The sequence below is a fragment of the Triturus cristatus genome, chromosome 5_2 (genome assembly GCF_964204655.1).
Source record: "Triturus cristatus chromosome 5_2, aTriCri1.1, whole genome shotgun sequence".
NCBI lineage: Eukaryota > Metazoa > Chordata > Amphibia > Caudata > Salamandridae > Triturus > Triturus cristatus.
In genome coordinates this window covers 963,508,670-963,531,637 of record NC_140588.1, presented here as the reverse complement: position 1 = coordinate 963,531,637, position 22,968 = coordinate 963,508,670, and the positions used below count along the sequence as shown (strand labels likewise).

At 41.9% G+C, this 22,968-nt stretch overlaps 1 protein-coding gene across 2 annotated transcripts in view; it reads left to right on the top strand.

The window, feature by feature from the left end:
• LOC146829480 (insulin receptor substrate 2-B-like) overlaps window positions 1-22,968 on the top strand; it is a 46,390-nt gene that overhangs the window by 3,677 nt on the left and 19,745 nt on the right. The gene's annotated exons all lie outside the window — the stretch shown is intronic.

Sequence of the window (22,968 nt, the reverse complement as noted above, 5' to 3'; positions counted from 1 at the left end):
AGAATTTAGAGCATGTTTTCCTTGATAAGTATTGGCATGTGTGGTTACTGTTAGGGGAGAAGTGTGAATGTGCAGTAGTCCTTTTTCACAGAGATTGGGATCTCCTGTCCAAGTGGAACTTGGGGCTGAGTAACGATAAGTTAAAATTGAAGTCAAATGACTTAAGATCTTGAGATAATCACCCTTTTCCCATAGGCACCTCAGTTTTTTTTTTGTAACGGTGTCATGCTTATTGCTGCAGCTCTCCGGTGCAGTAAATGCCACCGAGTGGCCAGTACAGCATGTGAAATGCATCATAACCTTTTTGTTTTTGGTGCATACCGCACCTAAATCTGAGTGTGCTGCCATTTACTAGTCTTTTCCCCCCATTTAATTACAGCATGTTTTACCTCCAGAGATTTAACATGAGCGTTACTATAGACCGTCTGTAATCGGGGAATGTGTTTTCAGATCGTGTAATTATTTGAAAGCGGCATTGCTTCTTCAGGTGCTACAGCCCAAACTTGCAGATGTGTTTTTTTTTTGCGTGCACTCTTTAGGTTTAGGTGCATGAATAGCAGTGTCCCTATTCATGATCAGTGAAAGGTGACTTAACACCACTCTTAGGTGAATGCAGGTTTTGATCTTTTGAAATTAGTATTTGCTTATTTATTCCCTCAATTTTGTGCTTGCCTGGTGGGAATGGAAATATCATTTTTATTTACCTTCTTGCACTTGTCTCTAGGTAAGGAATTGAAGACTAACCAAAGATTATGCTGCGTACTTCTGTCGGTAAAGAGTATGACGCTTAAGGGGCTTAGTTGTATAATATGATTTCCTTTCTCACGGTTAAGCAGAAAAGGTAGACCAGATCAAACTCTACAAGATTCAACAGCTGGTAATCGGATTACAGGAATTCTTAAACCTGGCAATAGTAGTGCCATGAACAACGCCTGGTGTAAACTGCATTAAGCCAAAGCTAGCATCCATAGTGAGACCTCGGCCATGGACTTTTAACTAGTTTCTTTCAACATGCAGAAATGTTCAGAATGCCCGATCACACATTCTTTTGGACGGGAATGTTAATGCATCTCATTTTGTGGGTATTTGTGCTGGGGGGGGGGGGGGGGGGGGGTCTAGGTGTTCTTTCTCAACTGTCACAAATGAGAAGCCTTGAAATGGTAAACTGATTTACACAGGCTTCAAGATTAAGGTTGCATTGCGTTTTCCATTATGAATTGAAAATCCAGGTTTGGCCTCGGGGGTTCTTAAATCTTTGCTTTCATTCCGCTTATGCAGGTTTTTCTGTGTGTGTGTTAGCAGGGCTCCTGATTGAGCACATTAATTTGGGACATTCCATTACACCCTTTACAACACAGTTCTCACTATTTTCTGCATTATATGTAACAACTATCTGAACCCTGGCGCATACTTCAGAAACAGCGAGGCATGCTCAGAAGTTCATCAGTCCATTATCTGGAATTCGTCATGTACTGAGTTGCAAAATCTGTGTGTTACAATTAAAGGCGGTTTTTCAAATGAGATTGGTTCAAGTAACGAATAAGGTATGAATTCCGTTTGGTTAACTACCTAGTCTGAGTAGAACTGTTGTATTATGAATGTACATTCAAGCGTTGATTTAATGTTTTGCAAGTTCCTTAATTGAATTTGGTTCGTTTCGCAGTGTCTGGTTATAGTTTGTTCCCGTTCTAAGCGTAAATCCTAATGAGTTTTTTTCCCTCCGGTAATTTGTGTGGGTACCGTTGTTTTCTTCTACATCAGGTCTTTTGACTTTGCCAGTTTGCTTAAAAGCGACCCAGTCATGTTTTTATTTTCACCCCCCTTCAATGTCGCCGTTGTTTCAGAGTTTTCATTCTTGGCTTTGGAATCAAATTGAAATTATCACAAGTTATGCTAATGCCTTCCTTGGTGGCTGGTTTAACTTTCGTGTTGCCTGTACCACCTGTTTGCACCAGATGTTTGTCTAATTCTTCCAGGTGCAGCCTACCTCCGCCGCCCCCCCGCCCCCTAAAAAAACTGAAATTTCATGTTGTGGGTTCTCATAAATTCTGTAGGCTAGAAGGAAACAGCGGTTGCTAATTGCGAAAGGTTGCATAGTCCAGATTTCACGATGGACTTTACATTTGCTTCAGTCTAGCGGCAATAAAGCTAGTTCAACAGCCTTCAGAAACCATTGTGTGACATCTAGGTGGTTGTCCTCAGAGTAGCTTTATTCATGAACAGTTGACACCAGGGGTGTGGGATTTTATGAAAAACCTGCTTGTTCAGAAATCTACTTTTCTGTAAACAAAAGTCAGTTTATCCCTTTTGCTATGTAGTTGACACATATTGCAGTGTTGTTGTCTATAAGCTCTGATAGCCTTTCTGATTATGCGTGAGGTTACTTTTTAGTACATTTTATGAATGAATAGCAACTCAGTTATTTTGCCACCTTTCAGACAGTTTACATATGTCGGCTGGAAGCAGGGTTGGAACGTCCCGTGGGTCTGTGCACATCCACAAAATAGCATGTTCAAAAGTATTCACCATCTTCTCTCCAGTCTGTTTGCGCCCTGAAAGGGGGTTGAAAATTGCTCCTGACAAAGGCTGCAGGAATCATCGTTTTTCAATGGTTTGGTTGGGGGAAGGGGACGAACATCTCCAAACCCTTAGCAGATTTTATATAAGCAGCCATACGTCTATACCGCTGTACTCATGCAAAATTGGAATTCATCGAAAGTTTGCTAGTAGTTTCTTGACTCCGTTCTCTAAATTGTTATGAATTCCCAGCAGCTGTGAAATTGCTCGATGCAAAGATATATGCCTGCTGGTGCACTTTTGTGACTTCTTTAAACACTGAACCCATAATTAATTTTCATATTGGTATAATTCTTAAACACGGTTCTCCTATGTTAACCAGCATCAAACTATTGTCGAGCAAGTCCCACTTTCTAACGAAATCTATTAAACCTACGTTAGCTTCGCCATAGAGCTCATATGCAGAACTACAGCGCCAATTTTTTAAAATACATGCAACCACCCACGCAGGTCGGATACGCCTGGGCACAAATTGGTACTCGGGTAGTTTGCTCTGGAGCTGTCTGCAGGGCATAACGTTTTTTCCACGGTACTGTTTCATTTTGGTCTTTTGCCAATCTTTCATTTTGATACCATAGAGGCATTTTTTTTTATAGGTCCCATGTTTAAAACTGTTTGAAAGGGAGATTTCGTTTTTGCAGAATGTAAGGAAAATTATATAAGAACATTCAAGTACATATTTATTTTGCAAGGCAATGCAGCTACCTGTTATAAATACTGCATTTATTGTTAAAATGGACATTCAGGCTTATTTGGGTCACCTAGAACATAGACGTAACATTGAGATAGTGAAATCACGCTTTGGCACTCTGCATCAGTTCCACCAGTTCAGTTCAAAATCTTTATATACTCTTTAGAAAAAGATCATAAAAGTACATGATTAAACACAGCAGTACACTATAGCTTTAAAAACAGTTGTCATAAATAACAGATAATCCATCAAATAACATCTACATTATGTACATATTGAAAACCATTTAAAGTCCATCTATTTATTCATGGTGGACTCCGAATAAAATACATTAACTCAGCAAACATCAGGCCTGCCTACCTAACTCTCCTCCATAGACTTTCTGCAACGGATGGCCATGTTGAGAAAACAGCACACACTATAACCAATATCTGGGCTATTTAGCATTTGAAGATAGATTAAAGCCTCACCGCATTTCTGAAAGGCTCGCTTTTTCAATGTGAATTTAAGACCGAGCTGAAAAAATTTGCTATAAAAGCTGCAAAAAAAAAGATAAAATGCAACAGAGATTACTCTGCCATAACATTGCAAGGGCAAGGGGGCAATGAGCTATTCTATACCTTTGCCTTGTCAGAAAAGCAGGTGAAGTGCTAGATCGTTCCGGACCTAAATCTAAAAGAGGGGTCCTCTCCCTACGCTTGAGCTCCAGAGTAAGATACAGTGATGTCTCCTGTCACAAGTGAGATAGTTACGAATGGCATGTGTACTAATAACTTCCTGGATTCTCTGTGAGGAAGTATGTTCGGCATACCTAGACTTCATCACCTTTTTAATAATTGAACCAGGGGTACTAAGCAATCCAGGGAGACCAATGTCAGCATATGATTTGCTGATGTAGTTCAACCAAGGGATGGAAAGCCCCTTATCCTCGTTAAGGCAGTCCACTATTACTGCTCTGTTAAAGCTTGCCTCATTGTTACTACAAACGCTCCTCAAAAGCATGAGGTGCCAATTTGCTGATACCTAAAATATAGCCTAAGTTCAAATCGGAGTGCAAAATGAAATTGGCACCCGAAGGTGGAAGATTCATTAGCCTCCATATTCTGTTTTCATCTATCTGTATATCAGTAGCATTATGGTGTCCCCACACCCCTGCTCCGTATGTTGCTGTAGTGACCCATCACATTTTATAAACTTTAAGATGTGGACCTACCATCCTTCTTGACTAAGTTAAAAAGGGACATGTCTGCAAATTCGGATATTAGTTGTGCACAGTGATAACAGATCGCATAGCTTTTGACTCGCTAAACATATACCGCACTGGGATTAGCCAAGAAACGTGTCAACTTGTTTTCTTGGGTGCCCTGAAGAAGCCCAGTTATGGGCGAAACGCGTTGGCTGTATTCAAGTTTCCCTCTTTGTCATGAACATGAAATAAAGAATCGGATAACCAGATATCACATCTCTCGATTCATCTGTTTGTACCTGGCAAGTTTGCTGTTAATCCAGTTTATGTTGGTCTAGTTGCCTCTCAGATCCTTGAGAAAAAACACAAAAGATGTTTCTCTATTGGAATTGTTGATGCCGCCTAGTTTTCATTTGCCCTAATACCAGTTGCCCAATTTGTTAAATGTTGAACCAAGCCAGCAAAGGGAAATCTTGCTTCTTGAAACAAACAATAAGGGGATGGTTTATAAAACTGCCTTTTTCCATTTGTGCTTATCAAGACTAAGAGTTTATCTACAATGCAGTGAGTACATCTTCTCAACTGCGAAGTACAAAGATTTTACACAAAGCTGTACATCTCCCTGTGCTGGTCTATTCTATGAGCAGGCCCGGTACTCCAGTTCATCATTAGAACTCTGATCTTCAGAAATCGTTGTGGGCATTTATTTGAGTGATAGTGGTTTGTGTCTGGAACGAGGCTTGTGTCAAGTACTGGCTATGGCTTTTCAGAGGTGCTCACAGCCAGTCAAAAAGGAACATTGTGGTATTCTGTTTTACTGAGTTAGTATATCATCATAGCAGGGAGACAGACTTGCACAAGCAGCACTGACATAAGTGTAAAATACAAACATCTTCTCAAGCCACACCAAAAGTAACACCTACTCAGCCAGGGTATTGCACTTCCCTTCCTATACAACCACACAGCATGCCCTAAATGTACATACTAGACTAGTGAGAGCCCAAACTTCCCGAAGTTGAAAGCAGGCACCTGGAACACAGGCATGTAATGCTCCACCCACATCAGTATAACCACGTGCTGAGAAACCATCTCTATTCACTAAAATAAAAGAAGGCTTTCCCAGTTGTACTTCTACTTGACACGTTTTGCACTCACATATTCGTTACTCTGCTTCAGTACAACTCGAATGACGTTTTTATTAACAACATTTGAATACACAGGCGTGATGGGCAGCTTATAAACAACCTACCTCTTGCACACATCGCATAGTCTGTTCTTGAACACTTGCCACTCCTAGAACCGTGTACAGCAGCACTTTCATCATTGGACTGTGCTACCCTCCGAATAAAGTATTTGGAATTCCTGAAGCGCACATCACGCCGAACACGCAGGCCAGGTCATTACGCTTACCCCTACCACTCTAAGCCCACTATTTTCATACATCGTAATATTACCTCTTGACGTTTTAAACTGAATGCTTTTTTTGTATTGCAAACTTCTCAATTTTTCTTATGTCTTAAAGTATTGTGAAGACACTGCCTTCCATTTCCTCCTAAGTGTTCAGGTGTGACCCCCCTATTGGGTCTTTAAAGCTCGCCTGCAGAACAAACTTCCAACCTCCTACCAGCATTGAAACTATCTTCATTAACATGAGCACGTCTTATACAGCAGGCAAAAAACGTTCTGAGAGGCCTACCGTAGCTTTTGTCTCTATATCAGACCGAGGACTGCATACCCATGCTCTCTATACGTTTTACGTTTCCTTTCACACTTGACATTATCCAGGGTTTGGCGTGGTTCTCGCTTGAGCATACTTGTACCACGTGCACTTGTAAAAGGACTGTGTACTTCCACTGTAGGTAAATATTCAATCAGGGTCTCATCCCATTGCCAAACAGTAACATTTAGGTTAGCACCTCCAAGAAGCTCAGTATTGTAACTTGTTCCTGTATATATCTGTGCCTGTGGACACTAGACCTGTGATTCCAATTCCCACAACGGGGAAATAAGCGTTAGCGTGTACTGCAAACTGCAGTCATGCATACCCTGTACCCACGCTTCAAGGCAAGAATCTACCCGCATAGTAAACATGTCTTAACTTTGTCCAATGTTTTATGTGAAGATACAAACTACCATTCACAGGGCCAATAAATTGAAAAGGGTAACTCACTGCCACTTGCACAGATGAGCCACCTTCTGCCCACCTTGCCACTGGAATCTTGTTTAATAGTTCTCAGCTGAAATACTTTAGTGGATTTAAGGACCGGGCCCTTGCTTCTAGTCTGGTGGTCATTTATTTGACCTGTCTGTCGATTTTGGGGACACCCCACCAATCCTCCATAAACTACAAATATGTTGTTGTCTGAAAACTTTATGCCCTGTCCGAAAATATAGCATCTAGGAGGACCTAAATAGATTAATCCAAGACACATTCTAGTTCAGGAGCATGTTTGGTCATTTATTAATGAAACAGTGCACTTGAAGAGAGACGCTCTCTGCTCTGCTTCCTATGACAGCTGCCCTAACTGTAACTTTCAAAGACTCTGCCACGCTGAAGTTCCCACTGATCAGATGGCTCCATAATTCATTATTAAGTCTCACTCTTACCATTCTCAGGCTTCACCTCCCCCCCCCCCCCCCAACTTAGGGCATTACAATTCTCTTTTTTCGGTTGAGACCCCAATTGATATGAACTAAACTAGATACATACAAGAGTGTACAACAAGTGAAAAAGTACTTATTTGAAATGTGAGAGTATGATTCGGAAATTCAAAATTTAATGAGAGAAGTCATGACTAATAGTGTCAAATGTGTTACTTGGTGCGTCAGACAATAGTGCCATTGGATATACTTGTATCCCTTTTACTGCAGACAGTCCCATTTACAACCGTTGGTCGTTCCAACATAATGATTCACTCAGACCTGTAGGGAGTGTAGCAATCAGGTGATCATCTAATGTGTAATTGAAGACATATTTTAAATGTAGAGTAAGAGTGGTGGATCATTTTGCCCGGGGTCAATGCTGTTTAAGATTGTGGTCTTACTAATGATAGTCCGTTCCTAAGGGTAAGATGCCGCATCTGTTAAATTTGTCCCATGCCCAATGACCACCAGGTATATATGGGATGCTACATGCATGTTTCCTGTTTGCCAGATGGTCTTGATGACAATGGCTAATAATTCATCATTAAACTCTGCTCATAACTTACCCTACTCCCATATGCCAAATGTCCACACTTGTTGGTAGTACTAGTAGGAGGAGTGTGACATCTCGTAAGGATTAAACAGGCCCTTTGGAATGTCTTCGCTCATGAGTGTTATATTGTAGCTGAATGTTTATGGTCTGGCCTGACTGCGCAGCTGTCACCGGTCTGGCCTGACTGCACAGCTGTCACCAGACAATTGTGTGACAATCAGTAGGAGAGAAGAGCTTTGGCTCCACCCACAGGTTGGCAGGCAGGAGTACATGTTTTGAATGGGCAGACGTTGTATGTTTCCACAAAAAAGCCCAGCTGCGATAATTTATTTATCCAGCTGCTTGTGCTTTCAGGGAAACAACAACATTGTAATGCTGTTAAAGTGTCTTAGATAACTAGATCATTTTTTTTCTTTCTGGAAGCAGCAGAGATGGGAGAGGGCAGTCATTAAACTGCATTGATTTTTAGGTCTGGCTTGACAGATCAACTGTCACCATACCTTTAAACCTACGCCAATATTATTCTACAGTTCTTTGCTTCCACACAAACATTTTCTTCATTCGTGTGCTATATACTTGTCGTACTCCATGCAGCATTCCTTTAGAGGCAGACCTATTTGCATTGCTTGTGCGTGTTTTTATTTTGCTTTAAATTGGAAAAACTGACTTAATCGTAGAGCATTTGATGGATAACTGTTCTCTGCTCCTTTCATTGTGTGGCAAAATCCATTCAGTTATTTCTGAACATCTTGGGTTTGGTTGTTTTGGGAAGTTTATATATCATTGAAAGCGGTATTATGTCGGACTAAAGGTGTTAATATGAACTGCTAGTGCTACACTAGGGTGAAACGACTTTACTAAGTTCCATATTTTTATTTACTCTAAATAAAGAGGAAATCAAATTTCTTCAAAGTAGTTTCCATCGTTTTCCTATCTTTCCACAGTGCCAAACGGTACTTGTAGTTTAACTTGCCAAGCAAAGCCAACTCGTTATTTTCATTGCATATCGTCTTGTCCAGCGTAAATATTCTGCAGCGTCACTCGTAATTTTAATTTTGACAGACTACAATACATTTTGATTCAGTAATTACAGTTCCCTTTTCCTTGCTGGGTTCAGCAGTGTCTGTATTTCGATAAATCATCCTCTTCCTTTGACCATTTCGCAGACCATGTTTAACAGGGGCCTTCGTTTCAAAATGTGTTGCAGTGTTACTTTTTAGTGCTGCTTCGGCGACTGCCAGCCCGACCATCTGTCCAAATTCTCTCAGCAGTATTCGACGGATACCCGCTTTTATGATCCCAGTACTCCACAGTAGTGAATGCCTTTTGGTCGCTTCAGAGATGTAATATGTAATTTGTAACTATTTTCTGAGCTACAGTCAATTCTTTGCAAGCTCACATTACTCACTGAACTGTGTCCATCTGAAAGGTAAAATTAAAAAAGTTACTCTTAAGTGCTGGAGAGCATGAAGTACACGTCCTTTTGTGTTTTGCGGTTTCTACCTTAGTAAGGACATGTAAGGTTATGTAATGGGTTACACAGTATCAGATAGAGTAGACTTTAGTTTAAATTCTAGCCTTTTTGATGTTTTCTTAACCGTCCAGTGACCTCTTTATTTGCGCCATTGACAGTTAATTAGTGTACCCGATTCAAGGGTACTCATTTTATTGACCGTTGAAGCATGAAAAACAAGTGAATCCATAGATTTTAACCCGCTACCATGGGGCCAAACACAGCACTCCACTATGGATGTATTAGTACACTGAGCCACCAGATCTGGCTCATGTTTTAAAATGAATGTGCTTTCATTTTCTTCTCTGCCAGTATACTTACTTCATGCGACTTTTGTGTTAAACTGGCTGTTACATTTGGTAGCGTGAACTAATGTTAATAACTTCTAATACAAATCTGGAAGCCTTTGAGGTACTCTTTGGTATGTTGTTTCATAAATGTACACTTGTAAACAATCACTAACCAGGGCCACTGGAATTATGTGGCAGGGGAGGACCAAATTATGTGGCAGTGTTGGCTATATTACGCAGCAAGAAAAGGTAAATCGTGTGGCGTAATTAGGCACATTTTGTGATGTCATTACTTCATTATATTGTCATTTTTAGGTCTCGCCTAGCATTGCAGCTCATGCGCTGCTCGCTCGGCGAGACCTATTGTTAGAGAGGATATTTTACAAAGGGACTTGAAGCCCTGCCCCTCATTTTCATTGGGTCGCGTCAGTGTTTATGGTAAACGCTGGCTTCCCATTGAAAAGGAGGCTACTTGGTTACCGCCCTTTCTCCTTTTCGTCCGGCCCATCCGGACTGGCTCGGTTGCTTCACGGCTGTCGTGAGGCTTTTCCTTATCTTTAGGGGGCTATCTGTTTCTAATTGGTTCATCGCTTGTTTGTGTTCAGTTTCTAGCTGTACGTGTCCGCGAGCCTGTATTTCACCCACAAGCTGTTTGCATGGGTGTATGTCGCCTTTTCATACTTGCGGGTGTATTATGTCTGCATGTACTTGATCTTGTGTGCGGAGGGGGGGGGTGGGGGGGGGTAACAATTTGGGGAATATGAACGAACATCACAATACACACCAGCTCGGAGTAAATTACATTTTTTAAATAGTAATGCGACTTTACATTCGCTTGCTTTCACACTCCGAATTAATGTTATCCTCAACGTAGGAGGCACCTCGGCCGGCTCACATGGGCTGCTATTTTCAATGACACGCATGAGCGAGCTCCAGTCACACCTTTATCCTGCTGTCTCAGCTGCTGCCAGCAGGCTGTTACCTGGGTCTTTCATATACTCCCCTCGCACGATATGGAAACCAAAAAAAGCCCCTCTCCTTTGTCCTGCCATGGGTGGGGGAGGGAGAGAGAGAGGCGGCGAGTGGCTCCCACGCCTCATATAGCAAAGATTGTTATCTATATAGACCGTGTAACTGTATATCCAGAGCGCCCTGGGTATAAAAGCCTGCGCTGAACTGCGCAACGTTTGCATGGGTGTATGTTGCCTTTTCATACTTGCGGGTTTATTATGTGCCTACATGTACTTCATCTTGTGTGCGTGGTAGTGCGGAGGGGGTAAAAAATGGGATATGAGCGAACAGTACAATACACGCCAGCTCGGAGTAAATTACATTTTTTTAAATATTAATGCAACTTTACATTTGCTCGCTTTCACGCTCCGAATTAATGCTATTCTCAACGCGGGAAACGCCTCGGCTGTCTCACATGGACTGCTATTTTCAATGACCTGCTTGAGCGAGCTCCTGTCACACCTTGATCCTGCTGTCTCCGCTGCTGCCAGCAGGCTGTTACCCGGGTCTCTGATATACTCCCCTTGCACGATATGGAAATAGAAAAAAGCCCCTCTCCTTTGTCCTGCCAAGGGTGGGGGAGGGAGGGCGAGGCGGCGAGTGGCTCCCGCGCCTCATACAGCAAAGATTGTTATCCACATAGACCGTGTAACTGTATATCCGGAGCACCCTGGGTATAAAGCCTGCACTGAAATGCGCAACTGGGCCTGGAGAAGGTCAGGCGTAAGTTTTATCAAGGGATCTTTCAGTGCAATCCATCCAGGTAGTGGGGCCTGTGGGGGTACACGCAGCAGGACTGCAGCACTGACCCTGGCGCGGGCTGCCATTTGTCATCTGTCTCCAACATCCTAACTCGCACCTGCCAAATGTCACACAGCAGGGTGGTGGGGGAGGAGAGGTGGGGCCGCCATTGTTCTAGAAGCCGGATGCACAGCGCGACCCTGCTTTGCTGAGAAGCTTTATATATGGATTTGCAGCACAGTAGCAAAAATAGCACCCTTACCATCAACTGCGCATTACGGCAGATATTTGCATTGGTTTGTTTCACTGATAGAGAGATTTATAATAATAAAAAAAAACCTAGGCATAATGGGCAGCTGTGAGTCGCAATGTCAGATATTTCAACAGAAGCACAGCAAGGCTGACATCAGAGTAAACAAACACCGACTTTGCTTCTACGATCAACATGGCAAAAAAGACTTTATCTGAATGCTTCATGATGGCGAACAGGCATTCACCCCAGCTTTTCAGCTAACATGGGCCGCCGCGGGTGTTTAGATCGGTTTCCCTAAGTACTGTTACATGGTATTGATGTAGGCTTTTTCTGCGGTACTCTGTGTACCTCCCCCTTCCAACTCCACTCCAGATGAAAGAAGCTGGTGTGTGAGAGACAGGAAGCAGGCAGCAGCAGCGGGTTATTGTGCCCTCAGATGTGCCTGGTCGGATCGGGGACACTGGTCCTCATGTAGGAGCTGGTACTTAGGTGGCAGTGCTTGCTACCCACACGTTGTCAGTGCAATTCATGTTTGGAAACATCTTTACAATAGGGATTACTCTTGTGCTAGTGGATTTGCGCCTGTCATGCAATGGTCACTTAAAAATATAAGCCACAATTGGTTGGAAAAGCGTAAAATCAGCAATCCAGGAGGCCTGGTTCATTAGTGTGTGGGGAGCCGGGTAGGGAAGACATGTGAGCAGGGAAGTGCTGTGTGCAGAACCCCATTACTTGATTAATGCTTCACGAAGGTAAAAAAAAAAAACTAACATTTTCAATGCCAATAGCTCAAAACAATGTCATTGCGAGACATATCGCGTTGTAAATGCTTATTACACATGGTAACACTAGGAAAATATTTCACCTTAGTACCAGTTTAACACCCAAATATAACAATAAGCAACGGAAAGCTGACTAGTCAACCTTTGAAAAGGGCCTTCTGCTGTGCAGAAACATGTCGCTGTGTTTTTAGTGACCGTTGATCCGTTTTAACTAGAAACAAATTTCACAGTGGTAGCAACTATGTAGCTATGATTCAGGTTTTCCTATTGAAAGTGCATTTTTCATGTGCGGATTTGCACAAAACTGGTCACTTTGCTTAGTCAGTTCTAAGCATTGGTGTACCAAGTTCTGTGAAAAATCACCCAAAGGAAAGGAAAGAAAAGTTTATAGGCGAGGGTGAAAAAAGACCAGCGAGTTTCCATTTTGCTTCTATAGAAAAGGTTGTTCACGTCTGCAGCCCGAATGGCTTAATGGATTTATACCAAACATGGCATGAATGTAGAACTTGACTCTGAAGACGATCCTTTTTTGTTAGGTGTATAGTTTACTAATAATTTTTGGGATGCAAGCATTTTAAAATTGACACTTCTAAACGTTTCCAAATGGCCTTTTGTAGGGATAATAATTGTATTTATCTCTTGAGTCCCAAATCATAAATTCTGTCAGTCAAATTTTTATTTTTTTTAAAAACGGTTTTAAACAAAATATGATTGGATAGGGGTGTCCCTCCTGCGCTCATTCAAAGGCCACCCCAGGGCATTTTGACAAGTTGCGCACAGGGCATTGGTGAAGGCTTGGCCATGTCCCCAAATGTGCGGCAGATGGATGGAAATTAAGTACATAATGGAAAAAATGAAACTCTGAAAAAACAAAACTGGTGAATTTCAATGGTATTACTTTGAAAGTGGTTTCCTTTGTGTATATGTTCTTAATCTATTGGACGTTTCAATTGTATTGGATGCAGGTATTTTTTTCAGGCCACAGGGTGCCTTTCTATAAGATGGCTGCAACGTTGATGACCAATCTCATTTTCGTATCAGAAGTTCTTTCCTTGCTATTTTCATGTCTAGTACCCTTTTCATGAGAATTTTTTTATTTTTACCAGCCCACCCATTGTATTCATTCGTTTTTAGGTCGAGCCTGGGCAAGCATGCGCTGCGAGGCATGCTGTATTAGAGCATGGACTACGCCCCATCCATATTTGTCATTGGCTTGTGTCATTGTCCTTCCTAAACACTGGCTTAAGATTAGTAAATGGGCTTGTTAGCGCCCCCCCCCCCCCCTTAGTACTGCCATGTCTTCCTCTGTAAACTCCCATGAGGAATGGCCTTTTTTCTTCGTTTGTTACACAGTACGTCTGTCATTTACAATGCCAATAGCTTAAACTCTCGCAAATGCGCGAGACCTGTTGCATTGTAAATGCTTGTTTTGTGTGCCATCGTGGCAGGCTGCATATCTCATAGTCATTACTACATTATATTGTGGTTTTATTCCCTAGGGGTGTAGTGTGGGCTAAATCATTTGCAACAGTTTTGAAAAAAGAAAGTTCTCAGATTTATTTCTTGTACTTAAAGTATCATCTACACTATTTTTGTCTTCTGTGGACTTGGGTTGTTTTGAAGAAGTGCTTATTGTTCTAGTTTAATTGTACATTATCTGAACAAACCCAGATAATGCCACGGTTAAACCAGGCTGCATTTGGCAAATCCTAAAAGGCAATTCTGAAGAGCTTAACATAAACCTGGTTGAAGGTGTGTATATAGGAAGGTAGTGTTGTCGTGTTTGTGCGTGCACGCGCTCTAAATTTGCTGTGCGTGCACGCGCTCTCATTTAGGTGCAAAGAAGGATAACTGAATACTTTGCTGGTTCTTTTCAACGACCTGTGGTTACTCTAAAGGAACAATGGATTGGGCATGCTTATAATGCCATTGCCTTTTTCCTTCATAACCTGTTCACAGCTGTCCTCCGTCATTGTAATAGCTTCATCTCTTATATCTTTTGGTACTCCTGTGCTGTTATTGCCCCTTTTCTTAATGTGTGAAAATATTTAGTTTATCCAGTCCCCAACTGGGAACGCCTATCGAGATTAATTTACCAAACATTCCTTATCCAATCCCCAACTGGGAACGCCTATCGAGATTAATTTACCAAACATTCCTTTACTATCAGGACCTATTAAACCATGAGTCGGGCACAATTTGCAGCACTGTTCACAGCCTAGTATTTTTATGTATTTTCTAAACCTTCATTGGTGCTTCACTGTTCCTGTAATTTTTGGCTACCTAAAAAAAGTCTATTGTGCCAAATTGTTGCATCCTACACTCTATTCCAGCTCTGTTAACTTGCTTATACTCTTTCTAATTTTCTCCTGGATAGTGGAAATGTTGATCCTGTAGAGATTTAACGTACCATTTATTTTCTTCCAAATAAACAGCTCGGTTTGAATTGTCCACCTAACTGATTGTGCCTTATCTTGCCCCCTCTTTCAAGAATTCTCACGGTTTCTCATTCATAATTGCTCCTGATTTGTGTCAACCTGTTTTTGCTTTACCTAATTAAGTAAAACTGCTTTTGCGAATGTATTCGTTGCATTCCTTACGTATTGCACATGCTTACTACCAGCTAAGCATGTCGCACTTCACACCTGTCCCATTCTTTTCTCTACTGAAGAACTTATCTTTAGGTGCCTCTTCTGTATGCACGACCCCGTTTTTGCTGTACTGCATGTGAGCACTTGCTGCTCCAACATTGGCTAGAGATTGTTGGTTTGTCTGCGTTGAAATAGTAGCATTTGAAGTTGCAGGTTTCAGCTAGTCCTCAACGCATCGACCACCTGCTCGAGTGATTATACTTATGGGTTTTTCCATCCATGTTCTATTCATTTCCACATTTATGGTTGGAGGTGCGTTAAACCTTTCTTTTATTTGTACTGCTTTACGTCTACACTTTCTTCCCGTTCCAATAGCTCGGGTTACAGTGCACATTTCATAATACCTTAACTTAGGATACCTTATTGCTGCAAGACACTTTTGTGGTCTTCCTTTCAGTAGCCTCTAGGTGTGCAACAGATTCTATCTGTTCTTTTAAATTGTTTCTGCTGTGGGTTTTCCATAAGGTCTGTTGCTAGTTCTATGTTTATTCCTTATGCTGAGATTCATTCATCCCAGCTTTTCTTCTACCCAGCATCGTATCTTTACGGTCTACCCCCAAATCCTTTAATTCCGGACGTCGTAGTTCCTGTTATGCCTGTTAGTGAGCTTAAGCTGCTCGTCCTATTCCCCTTACCCCCCCCCCCATGCATTGTTTGGTTTTACTAGTTGCTCCCACTTTTTCATTGGCAATTCGCTGATTTTTCCAGTGCAGGTTCTCACACGCCTTCTTTGTATGTGGCACATTTCTTCGTTGCTTTTCGCCGCTCAGTTCTGGTCTTCACTGTTAGCTACGGAATGACGGATGCAAACCTGCTTTCTGTGTCCCTCACGAAATAGTCCTGATTGGTACCCTAGTCTTGTCCACTGCGCCTCTGATGCTTACTCTTGTTGTGGTCCCTGTACCGAGGGTAGATGAGCTGTGCACCTTTTCAGAGCATCGAAAGAGTTGGATAGCCAGATGCTAGCATTCTAGTTCCAGTATGGCAGATCTGCTCGAAAGCTACCTTTGCCAACAGAGGATGAACATCTTTACAGGTTCACTTCTGTCCAACCCCACAACCACTGTTTCTCGTTGTAATGCTGATGTCAATGTCACATTCGAGGCACTTAAGCCTTCACATGATCACCCTTCGTCACACCAACGTGTTGTATGCCATCGCATTTGGTGATTTTCAGCGATGAAAGAACATCAATGTAGTATTTAGGGGGAAAAAATCATGTACTAAGAACACAACAGGAAATTTAAACAGGCATTGGCATACCCAATAGGTCTCGTATTTGGGAACTTCAACAGAAATACTTTATCTACAGTCCAGGACACCTGTATTTTTACTGCGTGAAGGAAAATTAAATGCTTTGTCCAAAACCACACCCTATTGAGCAACATTTGAGAATGGAACCAGGTTTCCGAGTTCGTACAGTTAGAAGTTTTGCCCTTGAAAGCACATTCACTTCCCATTAACAAAAGTTGTGCGCTGCCTGTTAGGCTGGCTTAAAAAAAAATGTTGTCTGAAGCTGCTGCCTAATAAAAGCCCCTACAGTTGTAAGGTTATAAATTAAGCATTGGGTGTGCGACTGGAGCCGGAAGTTTTATCCTTTAAAGAACATTCCCTTCATATTTACACGAGTTGTGCACAGTGTTTTAACAGTGAAACCAAATTTTGAATAGGTTGCCGTGCTTTTTAATATGTAGTGGTGTTTTAAACATAGGGAAAGTGCAGTGCTAAATATGTGCTGGTGTTTTCTGGTGCTCAACAGCAGCACCTAATAATCTACAGAAATACTTTATCTGCAATTCAGGACACCTGTATTTTTACTGCGTGTAGGGAAATGAAATGCTTTGTCTAAAATCACACCCTATTTAGCAACATTTAAGAATGGAACCTGGTTTCCGAGCTCGTACAGTTAGAAGTGTTGTCCTTGAAAGCACAATCACTTCCCATAAACACAAGTTGTGTGCTGCCTGTTAGACAAGTGCGGTTGCGAAAGTGGAAGCGACCGCGCTGGGTTGTGTAACATGATCCAGGAATGCAGCTGGCACCCGTCGCGATGCTGCTCGCTCCCGAGACCCAAAGGCCATGGGTGTGAACGTTTAGAGAAAAGACGGGGCTTGCACCCGCCTTTGGCCATTTGTGGGCCTTCATTTTTGAAAGCCACAGGCAAAGGCCAATAGAATATGACAACCACATGCACAAGCTTTAAGAAAGTCTGGAGTGTTTCCAAGAGGCCCTTTCCTAGGGCAGCGCATGCGGGCTGCGCTAGGCTCGACCTAAAAAAGCAAATGGAAACCCGTTCAGTTCGAATTTTCAGAATAGCATTTTCAAAATAGCAATCCTGAAAATGAAGACCTAATGTTGCTATCTCTTTTATTTTTATCTCAACTGTACTTTTGGCCTATATTCTAACACTTTATAGAGTCTTTACAAAACTGTGCGTAACTACCCCCACAAAAAAATATTTGTTTTGGCTTTGTTTCACACCGCTTTTAATCTTTCCAAAACGTAAGTGCACATCTCTGGGGGCATACTAACAATTTCCTACCTAAAGTTAGTGAAGTGAGTGGCTAAATATCAAAAGCCATCCCTAACTTTGTTAGAGCAGAAATATGCTTCTGTGTTTGGACTTGTGCAAAGTTAATACAGTAAAACATCCAAAAGGAAGTGTCCATAATCTGCCCAACTCTGTTATGAACCAGTCTGGTCTTTCCTCAACTCTGAATCAGAGTGTACATGCAAGTAACTGGAGAGTAAATGAAAGATGTTATATTGCTTAATTGCTACTGCTGTAGTTTTAGACCATGTTCACATTAAGAACCTTGACAAAGAATAACCATGTATTTAAAACCCTAGTTTGAGAACAAGTTTTTTAATACTCTGTTACAATAGAGCCTTTTTATCTCAGTTTGTCAACGAAACCACACAATTGTGTGTTAAGACAGCCTTCTGAAACTCACCTTAATGTAGTCTGAGCTCTCTACAAAGAGAATTCTATGCATTCCACTGCCTGGAACCATGGTGTTACGCACACCTTCTATTCTTGCATCCATGGGGACACACACCTTTTACTCAATTTTCCAGAATATCACTTTAAAGAGTGGTACGCCATTGTGGTGCTTAAGTCTGAACGAATACATTTGACACTGCTGTTTTGCATTGATTTGTTTTGAGTATACAATCTGTGATATGCACATCTGGGGATTGTTAAAGTTTTCTCTGTGCTGAAGAGTGATCTACGGTTTGGTATAACAAGTTGTTTTGCATCGATCAGTTGAGCTGTTATCTACTCAAGTTGGTGAACAAAAATACAAATATTGTTTGGGTCAAGAAGTAACTCTTCTGTCATTTTTACTCAGTATCACAGTTTCACCATGCAGCAGAGTGTTGTTTTGATACCTACCAAACCCTGGTTGACCCTATTATAGACTGAGAACAGTGGAAAGAAAGTTTTGAGGCATATTTAGCTGCCACTGACGGGAAGATTTCACACAAATGGTGCAAATGTGCCCTTCTTTTTCATTGTTTAGCTCCAGATGATGGAAAGGTCTTTAAGCATCTTTCTCGTGAAGTGGGATTGGGTGAAGTGGATGCAGTTGACTAATGTGATGTGCGATCAATATAGTTGACACTAGTTTCAATGTTACTATGGAAAGATATGCATTTTAAAGGCCACGTCAATTGCCAGTGGAGCTGATTACGAGTTTCGTGGGAGCACTGAGAGTATTGGCTACAATCTGTAAGTACAAAGAATTCCCGAACTAAGTGATTAGAGACCAGGTGGTGGTGGTGAAGACTAGTAGCATTTTGACTACTCACAAGCTGACTGGATAATGCCATTTAACTAGTCTCAAGCATTAAAAGCACTGTGTCCTATATGGAGGGAAATGCCTTTGTCACCCTAATCACAAGGCCTTCATAATGTCCTCCACAAGAAGCAAGGGTGGAATTGAAACTAGTGAGGTTCAAGCCTATTGAATGTTATGTCGTGGTAGCAGTAGTTACATGGCCAGTGCTGTAGTATTTCTGGATTTGGAAAGGGTGGGTAAGAAATGCATGAAGAGAGGGCATTTTGCAAAAGTCTAAAAGAGTGTGGGATGGGTGTCCTTTGCTAAAGCTTGAGTGTAGTTGATTTGCATGATTTACTCTGGGGGAAGGGGGTGTGTGGTCTTTTAATTAACATTTCATCGTACGAGACAGTCATGTGTGCTTGTGTATTAGAAGACCTAAGTGTCAAAACTGAAAACTTGGGGCGCTCCTGGTCTTCTTTTACATTGTTTGGTGTTGATAAATGAAAGCCATTTACCTATGACTTTGAAAGCTACTTGTGTCAGACCAATGGCTCATGGCAGTGTGCCTATCTATTGATGTTTTTCGAAGGAAACTACTCGTCCAGTGTGTTATGAAAGGCAAGTAATGCCTTTTTAGTTGATTAGGGTAAAATAATCTGCAGATCTCGGACCCTAGTGACCTGAGCAAGGGATTCTGAAGAGTGAGTTTCTGAAGAAGAGAAGTATGTTAGTGAATGTACTGGGTGTGTTTGAATGCCAACAAAGGTCTCCCTAGGGCTTTACTGATAGGTTTGAAGAAATTGGGAGGTTTCACACAGAGAATGCTGCTGACGTCAGATGCCCAGCCAGTGGTTCACACAGTCCAGAGAGTGCCATTGTTGCTTCCTGAGTTGGAGAAAGAACCGAACTGTCTGTACTTCCACTATGGTATTGAACCAATAGGGGCTTTGGAATGATTATCCCCGGTGGTGTTGGCGTGCAAGTTAAATCCATTCTTGAGTATGTCAGGCTACGGGCCTGATCTAAATGCCAGAATGTGGGTCGATAGACCTCCCCATCCTAACATTACGGAAACACTTACTATTGAAGGATGCCGCGATGTTCACTGCGTTGGACACTGAATCACAAAGACATGGGTTTTCGCTTCAGGATCTGCACATCCACAAAAGTAGTCAATAACACATCAACATGTATGACTTAAATTTCACATATAGAGGTGCTGCAATGGTGTCAGCAATACCCACCCATCAGGGTATAAACACATTAGGACGAATCCTAAGGCAACATATAGATTCACAATACACCTGAGCACACCCAAGAAGAGTAACTGTAATCCAAAGGTTTAGTCAAAACCTGAGCACTGCGAACAATAGTCAGTTATTCAAATGTCCTTTATCACAATCGTATGAAAAGAAGCTTTCCAATCAGGTCCTGTCGCAGATTTTTAATAATCAGACAACAACGCAGAACAGCAGCAGCCGACGCGCGTTTCGCCCTCTGGGCTTTTTCAAGGCTTGAAAGTCGAGGCTAAATCTCCTAACTAGTTCAGAGTTGAGGATTATGTATCGATCTCTTGCTGGATTAATTCCCGGATCACCAACGCCCACGTTAATCGTCTTGTAACACGTTGATATGTGAGACTGAGACACGTTCTGAGAAAGCGGTTTGTCGTCGTTATAAATAAAGATCCCATTCAATCCTGGGAAACTAGCAGAACGCCTGTCAGAACGCCGAGTTGCCACGTGTCTTTTACAAGACTTCACTTCACGAATCAGGATTTATCAAGGTCCGGTGCTCGTTTCCCAGGATTGAATGGGATCTTTATTTATAACTACGACAAACCGCTTTCTCAGAACGTGTCTCAGTCTCACATATCAACGTGTTACAAGACGATTAACGTGGGCGTTGGTGATCCGGGAATTAATCCAGCAAGAGATTGATACATAATCCTCAACTCTGAACTAGTTAGGAGATTTAGCCTCGACTTTCAAGCCTTGAAAAAGCCCAGAGGGCGAAACGCGCGTCGGCTGCTGCTGTTCTGCGTTGTTGTCTGATTATTAAAAATCTGCGACAGGACCTGATTGGAAAGCTTCTTTTCATACGATTGTGATAAAGGACATTTGAATAACTAACTATTGTTCGCAGTGCTCAGGTTTTGACTAAACCTTTGGATTACAGTTACTCTTCTTGGGTGTGCTCAGGTGTATTGTGAATCTATGCGTTGAACACTGCATCCACATGTCGTACTGCATAAAAAGTCATGCTCGCTGGCATGGTTCGGCACCCCAGGAGCAGCATTTCATTTCAAGCAAATACCTTTTGTATTAAATTAGCGTATTCTGTTTTTCAGAATGTCATGTAGTCATTGATTATTGATGATGTCTGGTTTAGGGATGACGTTTTGTAGTCATACCAAGAAATGCAAAAAATTTTACAAGAAGGATTCTGTGTTTTTCGTTGTTAAAATACTTGAAACAAACTTCAAGATGGTAAATTATGGTTCTGACTCCCACCGTCCGTGCTTCATAGGCGTTTAGGGTCTTTATATTACAGACCGACAGTCGCATTCCTCCTGTCTGCAATCACAAAGGCTGTTCATCACGTTCCTAAAGATGCTAACTGCAAGCCCGCTACAAGCGCTGCAGTTTACCCAAACTTTTGTATGCAGCAGCTTGAGCATTGCAGTTATTCACCTTCTCAGTCATCTAGTTTTCTGTGAACTGAAAGTAGTCCAACATATTCCTCAAGTGTTCAAGTGTAGGCAGGGAGCCATTTCCAAGTTAAATATCCACTTTAGCCACTTTGAAAAACGGAAAGTAGGTACGAGCCTACCGAGTTGAATATTTGGGAGTGTATTGAATTGTAATGCCCATTCATAAAGGCTACAGCTGTTTCGCAAGGAAGCGTTCTGGCGCTGTAGAATGTTAAGTTAATTTTGCATAGTGAAGAATCAAAATCCCAACTGGCCTTTACAAAAACTACACAACACCTTTGTTGCTGCTTCTGAAAGTATTTTGCAATCCTGCTGTATTAACTAGCCTAAATATCCTGAAAGTCCCATTGTGTTTGTTTTTCAAAAGTAGTGTTTTGTCTGCCTTGCTTAGTTATAAATAAGTGTGCCCCTCTTCCTTCTACTGATCGTTTCCTATTCTGCAAGCATATGTCTCTTCCTAGTTTTGGAGAGAAAAGATGACGTGGCCAGTTAAATGCTCAGAAAATGTCGTAGTATCTGATGCCCACGACCTCGTGTCTCCAGACCAACCAGTAGTCCGTAAATGCTGCATTAGCAGTCAGTTCATTTATGAGTATTATTGCGTCTCCGGTGCTCTCTACCTAGTTGTCCCCTCTGATTGTTTTAGAAGTCTGCTGTTGAAAGTGACCAAGCTGAAATGAAAGAGAAGAGTAGGTTATTACAACTGGCTTCCAGTAGCTTCCATCCCCCCCCCCCCCCCCCCCCCCCCTCCCGCTTTACCCCAACACATCACTGCCACTACAGAATGGTATACTGGATTGGCAACATTCACAGGGCGTTATATGCCATCAGGCATTTGAGAGTTGGACTGTTCTTCTCATTGGTGATAAGGTGGTGGATTGAAGCTCCTTGTTTAAGCAGTGTCAACCTCTACAGTAACAGTACACCAGTCAGTGATCCACAGCCACAAGGCATTACATCCCATCCAGCCCTTCAGAATTAGTCTGCTTTTTATCCGGACGATCAGGTAGGTGGTGGATTAAAGCTCCATCCTCATTCATCAGTGTTGTAGCAGAATCTGTATGGAACTCCTTGAATAACAGTAGTTTTGAGGAAGAGAGATTGTGCTTGTTCATGAAGTTCAACATGTGGATTGGTATGTAACTACAAGAACAACACGTTGTTAAAGTTAACTTTAAAATAATTTATATTTTAAAAGATTAACTGTAGAGTTAAAAATCAAAATCCACCTCTACTTGAGAAGTTGGCCTTTAATTTCGGGTAACTTGGCAGTTGGCAAATTGATGGCCATGCCATGGACACTGATGAAGTTGATATGATTGAGCATAAAGTGGAGTTGATTGGGCATCTGTGTGAGATCCGATTTTGTTCTTCCGGGCAATGGTGGATGCCTAAGCCGGGCCTTTGCATTACCTGTGGGCTTGTTGTCTTCTTGTATGTATGCCTGCTTCTCAGAAAGCCCCTTTCAGATGCAGCGGCAATGATCAAGTGGATGTATACCATTAAAACGTTGCCTGATTGTTGGACAAGGACCGAGAACTTACTCTACATTCATGTCAGTTTGCTGCCTTATTATGAA